The sequence below is a fragment of the Pongo pygmaeus genome, chromosome 15, assembly GCF_028885625.2.
Source record: "Pongo pygmaeus isolate AG05252 chromosome 15, NHGRI_mPonPyg2-v2.0_pri, whole genome shotgun sequence".
NCBI classification, from domain to species: Eukaryota; Metazoa; Chordata; class Mammalia; order Primates; family Hominidae; genus Pongo; species Pongo pygmaeus.
Window position 1 is genome coordinate 11,247,631 of NC_072388.2, and position 9,753 is coordinate 11,257,383.

The window sequence follows — 9,753 nt, forward strand, 5'->3', positions numbered from 1 at the left end:
TTGTCTCAAAGATTAAGCCATACATGTCTAAGTACGCAGGGCCAGTACACTGAAACTGTTAATGGCTCATTAAATATGTCATGTTTCTTTTGGTTGCTTGCTCCTCTCCTACTTGGAAAACTGTAGTAATTCTAGAGCTAATACATGCCAAATGGTGCTGACTCAATTCATGGGGAAGATGTGTGCATTTGTCAGATCAAAACCAACTCTGTCAGCCCCTCTCTGGCCCCGGCCGTGGGGGTCGGGTGCCGACGGCTTTGGTGACTCTAGATAACCTCAGGCCAATCGCACGCCCCCAGTGGCAGCAACGACCCATTTGAATGTCTGCCCTATCAACTTTCAATGGTAGTCGCTGTGCCTACCATGGTGACCATGGGTGACAGGGAATCAGGGTTCGATTCTGGAGAGGGAGCCTGAGAAACGGCTACCACATTCAAGGAAGGCAGCAGGTGCGCAAATTACCCACTCCCTACCCAGGGAGGTAGTGATGAAAAGTAACAATACAGGACTCTTTCGAGGCCCTGTAATTGGAATGAGTCCACTTTAAATCTTTCAACAAGGATCCATTGGAGGGCAAGTCTGGTGCCAGCAGCCACGGTAATTCCAGCTCCAATAGCGTATATTAAAGTTGCTGCAGTTAAAAAGCTCCTAGTTGGATCTTGGGAGAGGGTGGGTGGGTGAGTCACAGCCCGTCCCCACCCCTTGCCTCTCGGCACCCCCTCGATGCTCTTAGCTGAGTGTCCCGTGGCCCGAAGCGTTTACTTTCAAAAAGTTAGAGTTTTCAAAGCAGGCCCGAGCCGCCTGGATACCGCAGCTAGGAATGATAGAATAGGACCGCGGTTCTATTTTGTTGGTTTTCGGAACTGAGGCCATGATTAAGAGGGATGGCCGGGGGCATTCGTATTGCGCCGCTAGAGGTGAAATTCTTGGACTGGCGCAGTTCGGACCAGAGCGAAAGCATTTGCCAAGAATGATTTCGTTAACCAAGAATGAAAGTTGGACGTTCCAAGACAATCAGATAGCGTCGTAGTTCCGACGATATACAATGCCGACTGGCGATGCAGCGGCGTTATTTCCATGACCCGTTGGGCAGCTTCCAAGGAACCAGTCTTTGGGTTTTTGGGTTTCTGGGGGAGTAGGGTTGCAAAGCTGAAACTTAAAGGAATTGGTGGAAAGGCACCACCAGGAGTGGAGCCTGCAGCTTAATTTGACTCAACACGGGAAATATCACCCAGCCTGGACACGGACAGGTTTGACTGATAGCTCTTTCTCAATTCCATGAGTGCTGGTGCATGGCCTTAGTTGGTGAAGTGATTTGTCTGGTTAATTCTGATAATGAACAAGACTGTGGAATGCTAACTAGTTATGCAACCCCCGAGCGGTGGGCGTCCCCCAAATTCTCAGAGGGACAAGTGGCATTCAGCCACCCAAGATTGAGCAATAACAGGTCTGTGATGCCCTTAGATGTCCAGTGCTGCATGCACGCTACACTGACTGGCTCAGCGTGTGCCTACCCTATGTGGCAGATGCGGGTAACCTGTTGAACCCCATTGGTGATGGTGATCGGGGATTGCAATTATTCCCCATGAATGATGAATTCCCAGTAAGTGCGGGTCATAGGCTTGCATGAAATCCCTGCCCTTTGTACACACCGCCGGTAGCTACTACTGATTGGATGGTTTAGTGAGGCCCTTGGATCGGCCCCGCCAGGTCAGCCCACTGCCCTGGCGGAGCACTGAGAAGACAGTTTGACTTGACTACCTAGAGGAATTAAAAGTCGCAACAAAGTTTCCGTAGGTGAACTTGCGGAGGGATCATTAATGGAGAAGAGCGAAACAGGGGAGGCACCACCGCGTCTTTCCTCCTTGGCCGACCGTGTTCCCCATGTGGTGCATGTGTGGGCGGGGTTGTGCCCTTTGTTGGTTGCACAGCTCCACCTGCACCGAGAGCTGGAGAACTTGGGAGGGAGGTGGGGAAGAGAGAGACATGCATGTGGGGACAAATCCATGTGTGCACATTGTGGGGTGGTCTGGATGGCTCGCCGGCCTGATGAGAACCATGGAGCAGTCCCCTGCCGTGGCCCCTACGTGTGTGTCAGTGGGTGCGAGAGTGGTTCTCGGTGTCACGGCAGGGTGGGGGTCTCGGAGCCCTTCCCGCCGTGGCCGTCATCCCACCCTGTCCCGCTGGCTCGGCCCCATCCCACCTGCTCCCATTGGGGCCAGCTGTGTTCCCATCGCTGCTGCTGTTGCCATCATCGCCTCTGCCACACCACGCCCCAGGGCCCAGCCCAGCCCGCTGGCTCTCCCCAGCCTCCCTGCTAGGGCGTCTCGAGGGTAGGAGGCTGGACGCCTGTCCCCCCTCCTTATCCACCCCCACCATCCAGGTACCTAGCGCGTTCTGGTGCGGAGGCTTAAGGACCCCTTTGGGGGGTCACCCATCCACCTGTGGGTCGGGTGCAGTGGGTCCACGGGGGAGTCCTTTCGGGAGGGGCTGTTCCCTCCCTCGCCTCACCAGCCGAATCCGTTTCCCCAGCCGGCCGGGGCCGTGCCGCACTTGTGTGTCGCCGCTGATGCTGGTGGGGGTTTTACCCGGCGGCCGTCATGCCATCGTGCGTGTGTCGCGTGTGTGGCATGTGTCCCGTGCTGTGGGGGCGGGAGCTCCCGGTGCCCGTGGGGTGGTGTCAGCATTCGCCCCCCTCTGTGGTCGGCACCCCCTCCCTGTGTTGTGAAACCTTCCGACCCCTCTCTGGAGTCTTGTCCCATTGCTGTCTGACTGGCCGGCCTGAGGAAATCCCTCTGGGGGATGTGCTGTGCCAGGAGGGCCTCCCGTTGTTGGGAGCACCCTCACCAAATCAACCTTGTATGACTTTTTGTGGTGGATCGCTAGGCTCCTGTGTCGATGAACAATGCAGCTAGCTGTGAGAACTAATTTGAATTGCCGGGGATAGGGTGGGGGAGCGCGTCCCAGTCACCGTGGTTTATTGCCCACACCTGGTGGCAGCCCGGCGACCTGCCAACCACCGCCCCTCCTCCCCAACACCCCTCCGAGACACCATCCTTCTCACCCGCCCGCCCCCCACCTGCCTGGCATGTGTCGTGGTTTGTCCGGGGCTGGAAGCCCGCCACTCGGCCCGTCTGGCAGGGCTTGTGGCCACAGTCCCAGGGTTCACTTGCCTGTGGTGGTGACCTGCTGGAAGCTGCAGTGTCATCTGCCATCACGTGCCTGCCTCCGGCTATCGGCAAGGAGGTGCCTGGGGTCCCGTCCGGAGCTTCAACGTTGGGGCAGGGTGGTGCCACCGCGTCCTTGGACCCGTCCCCCACCTCCATTTAGTACGTAGGCAATCCCATGTAACTTAGCAAAGCTAGAAACTCCCCAGACTTGGTGCAGCCACTGTAGTGGTGGCCTCCCATTAGCATCATTAACATCAATTGTAATTGGTAGGTAGTCACTTAGCTTCACATTTTATTACACGAGACTATTTTACAGTGGTAACAAAACTATCTGTGCCTTGTTTTTTCCCTTTAAAAATACGATTTTGTACAATTACATTTATATAAATTATTGAAATAAAATTGTAAAGATGTAGAACAGACTATGGGGTTGCCAAGAGGAAAGGGTGGAGGAAAACGTGTCAGAGTGTCAGCAAAGATCGCAAGTTGGAGCCTGGTGGTGAGGCTACAGTTCTGTATCTTGACTGTGGAAGTGGTAGTTACAGAGATCTACACCACATAAAAATGCACAGAACACACACACACACATACACACATACAATAATGAATGCATGCAAAATGGTTGTGATCTGAGTAAGCTTTCTGAATTGTGCCTATGTCAGTTTCCAAGTTTTGATAATGCTCTATGGCTATGCGAGATGTCACCACTGGAATTAGTGAAGAGTACCTAAGACATCCCTGTACCTTTTGCAACTTCCTGTGAATCTATAATTATTTCAAAAGAAACTTGAAAGTCATAGCAGACTTTCACTTCAAAGAGGAAAAAACCTGAAGATTAATGAAATTGTTGAAGAACATCAAATACTCAATAATCTGTATGAGAGCTGTATTCTGTCCACTCACAGCACAGCTGTCATTTAGCCTTTTCCTGACGTGCCCTGGAGAACTTGAGCTCCTCTTGGATTGCCAAGGCTGATAGTGTTATTTGTAACTAACTTTGTACTGGACCCCCAAAAAATGAAAAGTGATTGAATAATAATTTATAATAACAACTAGAAATTTTACTTATAAACAGACAATACTAGTAACAAATTTAAATATTTAGGGTAAAGAATAGGATCTTCATAAGACAATACTGGGAAAATTTAAAAAGAAAAAATAAGGAATCAGAAACATAAGTAGTTCAGTATTGTGAAATATTTCTGGATCTGAGAAGCAAAAGAACAGAGATTGTATTGCGTTTCTGCTCCAAACCTGATGAATCACCTTAGGTGTGTTTTGTTTCTGTGCCAAAACTGCTGAATCACCTTAGGCAATGCATGCCCTTTCCCTGAATCTGTTTTCTTTTCTACGAAATAAAGTGAGCTAGATCATCTCCAAGGTCCCCCAGATATTCATATTTTCAGCTTCACATGAACTTCAGTTGAATTCCTAATTTCAGTGTGGATAATACATGTGTGCTGCACCACAAGTAGTGTGTCTAAACCCTCATGTTTGTCCTAAAAACTAATTATGAGCAGTTTGGAAGTTCTGTTGTTGTAGAATCTGTAAAGGGATATTTGTGAGTGCTTTGAGGCCATGGTGAAAAAGGAAATACCTTCACATAAAAACTATAAAGAAAGTTTCTGAGAAACTGCTTTGTGATGTCTGCTTTCATCTCACAGAGTTAAACGTTTCATTCCTTTGATCAGTCTGGAAACTCTGTTCTTGTACAATCTTCAAAGTGACATTTGTGAGCGCTTTGAGGTCTATGGTGAAAAAGGAAATATCTTCAGATAAAAACTAGACAGAAGCTCTATGAGAAACTACTTTGTGACGTGTGCATTCATCTCACAGAGTTAAACCATTCTTTTGTTTGAAAAGCTTGGAAATGGTGCCCTTATAGAATCTGTAGAGGGATATTTGTGAGCGCTTTGAGGACTATGGTGAAAAAAGAAATATCTTCACATAAAAACTAGAAAGAAGGTTTATTAGAAACTGCTTTGTGATGTGTGCATTCATCTCACAGAGGTAAATGTTTCTTTTAATTGAGCAAATTGGAAACTCTGTTCTTGTAGGATCTGCAAAGGGATATTTGTGAGCAGGTTGAGGCCTATGGTGAAAAAGGAAATATCATCACATAAAATCTTGACAGAAGTTTCTGAGAAACTTCCGGTTGTATGCCTTTATCTCAGAGTTGAGATATTCTTTGGAATGAGCAGTTTGGAGGCAATATTTTTGGAGAATCAGCAAAGGGATATTTGTGAGCACTTGGAGGTCAATGGTGAGAAAGGAAATATCTTCACATAAAAACTAGACAGAAGCTTTCTGAGAAACTTTTTTATGATGTGTGCATTCATCTCAGAGTTGAACCATTCTTTTGATTGAGTAGTTTGGTAACAGTCTTTTTGTAGAATCTGAAAAGGATATTTGTGAGCGCTTTGAAACCTATGGTGAAAAAGGAAATATCTTCACATAAAAACTAGAAAGAAGGTTTCTGAGAAACTGCTTTGTGATGTGTGAATTCATCTCACAGAGTTGAACCTTTCTATTGATTGAGCATTTTGGAAACAGTCTTTTTGAAGAATCTGCAAAGGGATATTTTTGAACACTTTGAGGCCTATGGTGAAAAAGGGAATATCTTCACATGAAAACTAGACAGAAGCTTTCTGAGACACATCTGTGTGATGTGTGCACTCATCTCACAGAGTTGAACCATTCCTTTGATTGAGCAGTTTGAAAACCGTCTTTTTGTAGAATATGCAAATGGATATTTGTAGTCCTTTGAGGTCTATGGTGAAAAAGGAAATATATTCACATAAAAACTAGACAGAAGGTTTCTGAGAAACTTCTCTGCAATGTGGGCATTCATCTCATGAGGTAAACATTTCTTTTCATTTAGCAGATGAGAAACTTTTCTTTTAGAATCTGCAATGGGATATTTGTGAGCAGTTTGAGGCCTATGGTGAAAAAGGAAATATCATCACATAATAACTTGGCAGAAGTTTCTGAGAAACTTCCTGGCTACATGTGCATTCATCTCACAGAGTTGAACCATTCTTTTGATTGCACAGTTTGGAAACAGTGTTTTTGTACAATCTGCAAAGGGATATTTCTGAGCTGTTTGAGGCCAATGGTGAAAAAGAAATATCTTCCTATAAAAACTGGACAGAAGCATTTTTAGAAACGACTTTGTGATGTGTTCATTCATCTCACAGAGTTGAAACTTTCTTTGATTGAGCAGTTTGGTAACAGTATTTTTGTAGCATCTGCAAAGGTATATTTGTGGTCCCTTTATGGCCTATGGTGAAATAGGAAATATCTTCACATAAAAACTAAACAGTAGCTTTCTGAGAAACTTCTCTCTGATGTGTGCTTTCATTTCATGTAGTTGAACATTTCCTTCGATTGAGCAGATTGGAAACAGTCTTTTTATACAACCTGCAAATGGATATTTGGAGCGCTTTGAGGCCTATGGTGAAAAAGGAAATATCTTCACATAAAAATTAGATGGAAGCATCCTGAGAAACTTCTTTGTGACATTTGCATTCATCTCACACAGTTGAACATTTCTTTGGTTGAAGATTTGGAAACAGTCTTTTTGTAAAATCTACAAAGGGATAATTGTGAACCCTTTGAGACCTATGGTGAAGTAGAAAATATCTTCATGTAAAAACTACACAGAAACATTCTGAGAAACATTTTTGTGATGGGTGCATTCATCTCACAGAGTTGAAGCTTTCTTTTGCTAGAGCAGTTTGGAAAGAGTCCTTTGTAGAATCTGCAAAGGGAAAATTCTGAGCCCATTGAGGCCTTTGGTGATATAGGAAATATCTTCACATAAAAGCTAGACAGAAGCTTTCTGAGAAACTTCTTTTAAATGAGTGCTTTCATACTCAAAGAGATGAGCATTTCTTTTGACTGAGCAGTTTGGAAACACTCTTTTTGCAGAATCTGCAAATGGATAATTGGAATACTTTGAGGCCTATGGTGAAAAAGGAAATATATCACATAAAAAATAAACAGAAGCTTTCTGAGAAACTACTTTGTAATGCATGCATTCATCTCACAGTATTGAAAATTTCTTTAGATTGAGCAGTTTGTAAACGTCTTTTTGTAGATTTTGCAAATGGATATTTTTAGTGTCTTGAGGCCTATGGTGAAAAAGGAAATATCTTTACAAAAAAACTAGAAAGAAACATTCTGAGAAACTTCTTTGTGATGTGTGCCTTCATCTCACACAGTTGAACCTTTCTTTTCATTGAGCAGTTTGGGAAACAGACTTTTTGTAGAATCTGGAAATGCACATTCGCAGTGCTTTGAGGCCTATGGTGAAAAAGGAAATATCTTCAGATAAACACTAAACAGAAGCTTTCTGAGAAACTTCTTTGTGATGCATGCATTCATATCACAGAGCTGAACCTTTATTTTGATTTAGCAATTTGTAAACAGTCTTTTGGTAGAATCTGCAAACGGATACTTGGAGCAGTTTGAGGCCTATGGTGAAAAAGGAAATATCTCACATAAACACTAGATAGAAACATTCTGAGAAACTTCTTTCTGTTGTGTCCATTCATCTCACAGATTTGAACCTTTCTTTGGATCGAACAGTTTGGAAACAATTTTTTTGTAGAATCTGCAAAAAATATTTGTGAGCCTTTTATGGCCCACAGTGAAACAGGAATTATCCTCACAGAAAAACTAGACAGAAGCTTTCTGACAAACTTCTTTGTGATGTGTGCTTTCAACTCACAGAGTTGTACCTTTCTATTGATTGAGCAGTTTGGAAACAGTCTTTTTGTGGAATCCGTAAATGGATATTTGGAGCGCTTTGAGGCCTATGGTGAAAAGGGAAATACCTTCATATAAAAACTAGACAGAAGCATTCTGAGAAACATCTCTGGGATGTGTGCATTCATCTCATAGAGGTGAACATTTCTTTGACTGAACAGTTTGGAAACAGTCCTTTTGAGGAATCTGCAAAGGGATATTTCTGAGCCCATTGAAGCCTAGGGTGAAAAAGAAACATCTTCACATAAAAACTAGATAGAAGCATTCAGATAAACTTTTTTGTGTTGTGTCCATTCATCTCACAGAGTTGAAACTTTCTTTGGATTGAGCAGTTTGGGAACAATCTTTTTGTAGAATCTGCAAAAAATATTTTTTTTGCCCTATATGGCCCATGATGAAATAGGAAATATCTTTACATAAAAACTAGACATAAGCTTTCTGAGAAAATTCTTTGTGATGTGTGCTTTTGTGTCATGAGTTGAACCTTTCTTTTGATTGAGCAGTTTGAAAACACTCTTTTTATAGAAACTGCAAATGGGTATTTGGAACGCTTTGAGGCTTATGGTGAAAAAGAAAATGTCTTCACATAAAAACTGGACAGATGCATTCTGAGAAACTTCTTTGTGATGTGTGCATTCATCTCACAGAGTTGAATATTTCTTTGGATTCAGCAGTTTCTAAACAGTCCTTTTGTAGAATCTGCAAAGAGATATTTCTGAGCCCATTGAAGCCTATGGTGAAAAGGGAAATATTTTCAAATAAAAAGAAGACAGAAGCTTTCTGAGAAACTTCTTTTTGATGTGTGTATTCATCTCAGAGTGTTGAAACTTTTTTTGATTGAGCAGTTTGGAAACAGTCTTTTTGTAAAATCTGCAAAGGAATATTTCTGAGCCATTTGAGGCCTAATGTGAAAAAAAAATATCTTCACATAAAAACTAGACAGAAGCATTCTGAGAAACTTCTTTCTGATGTGTGCATTCATCTCACAGAGGTGAACCTTTATTTTGTTTGAGGAGTTTGGAAACAGTCTTTTTTTAAAATATTCAAATGGATGTTTGTGAGCCCTTCACAGCCTATGATGAAATAGGGAATACCTTGACATAAAAATTAGACAGAATCTTTCTCAGAAAATGCTTTGCAATGTGTGCTTTCATCTCACAGAGTTGAACTTTTCTTTTGATTGAGCAGTTTCAAAACAATCTTTTTGTAGAATCCACAAATGGATATTTGCAGTGCTTTTAGGCCTATGGTGAAAAAGGAAATATCTTCACAAAAACACTAAAATGAAACTTTCTGAGAACTTCTTTGTGATGCCTGGATTCATACCACAGAGCAGAACCTTTCTTTTGATTGAGCAGATTGGAAACAGTCTTTCTGTACAATCTGCAAATGGATATTTCTGAGCCGTTTGATGCCTGTGGTGAAAAAGAATTATCTTCACATAAAAACTAGACAGAATCATTCTGAGAAACTTCTTCATGATGTGTGCATTCATCTCACAGAGTTGAACCTTTCTTTTCATGGAGCAGTTTGGAAACAGTCTTTTTGTAGTATCTGCAAAGGGATATTTGTGAATGGTTTAAGGACTATGGTGAAAAAGGAAATATCTTCACATAAAAACTAGACAGAAGCATTCTGAGAAACTTCTTCTTTATGTGTGCATTCATCTCACAGAGATGAATCTTTCTTTTCATTGAGCAGTATGGAAACAGTCTTTTTGTTCAATCTGCAAAGGGATATTTCTGAGCAGTTTGAGGCCTATGGTGAAAAAGTAATATCTTCACATAAAAACTAGACAGAAGCATTCTGAGAA